The sequence below is a fragment of the Ramularia collo-cygni genome (assembly GCF_900074925.1).
Source record: "Ramularia collo-cygni strain URUG2 genome assembly, contig: RCC_scaffold01, whole genome shotgun sequence".
NCBI classification, from domain to species: Eukaryota; Fungi; Ascomycota; class Dothideomycetes; order Mycosphaerellales; family Mycosphaerellaceae; genus Ramularia; species Ramularia collo-cygni.
In genome coordinates, this window is record NW_019716255.1 from 1,465,152 (window position 1) to 1,466,013 (window position 862).

Sequence of the window (862 nt, forward strand, 5' to 3'; positions counted from 1 at the left end):
TCTTCCGAGTCGACCTAAAATCCTTCCTACTTCCTACCGCCGCGGGGAATTAATGTCTTATATAGTATATCCTTAGGAACCTTACGTAGCTCTTCTACGAGGTTCTTATATACGATCTAGTACTACGGCTTTTATACGCTTAGTATAAACTTATACGAGCTTAGTCGATCGAGCGGAAAGCCCTTTATCTTTAGAATACTTAAGTAGAGCTTAAGTATCTCTTATAGAATATACTCCTTAGAATCTATATATATTAGCAAATAATTTAAGATCTATTATATACGTTCGCTAGTATAAATATACCCTACTTTGCGTAAGCTTCTATAAGACTATTAAAGTAGGCCTTATCGATTAGATACCTAATACTTAGCCTTCCCTCCTTCTCTACCTAGTTATAGTAATAGCTTAGTATACTACCTCTTACGTGCGGTCTATTAGATTGTCTTCGTACGGGGTACTTATTCTATATATATACGAACGAGGCTAGTTCTTTCCGTATAATAGGTATATAGATATATTTTATAGTAATGCGGTTAGCCTTCTTTACTTTATAAAACTACCCCTTCTTCTTTAATATTATAAAGAAGCCTTATAATATTAAGATTAATTAGCCTAACCCGTATAATTAGATTCGGATATAACGGGAGCGTTACTAAAGTATATATAGATAATATGCTCTATATACTTATATACTATACCTTAAACCTTCCTCGTATAAGCTAGCCCTACTATACCTCGATACGGATATTAGTAGTACTTATTCTAAATATAAAGTAGCGGCGAAAGCGTACTTTACGCCTACGAATAATCCTTACGTATTAGTATTAAGCCTACGCTATAAGGAGTGTCTCTTTACCCTTAT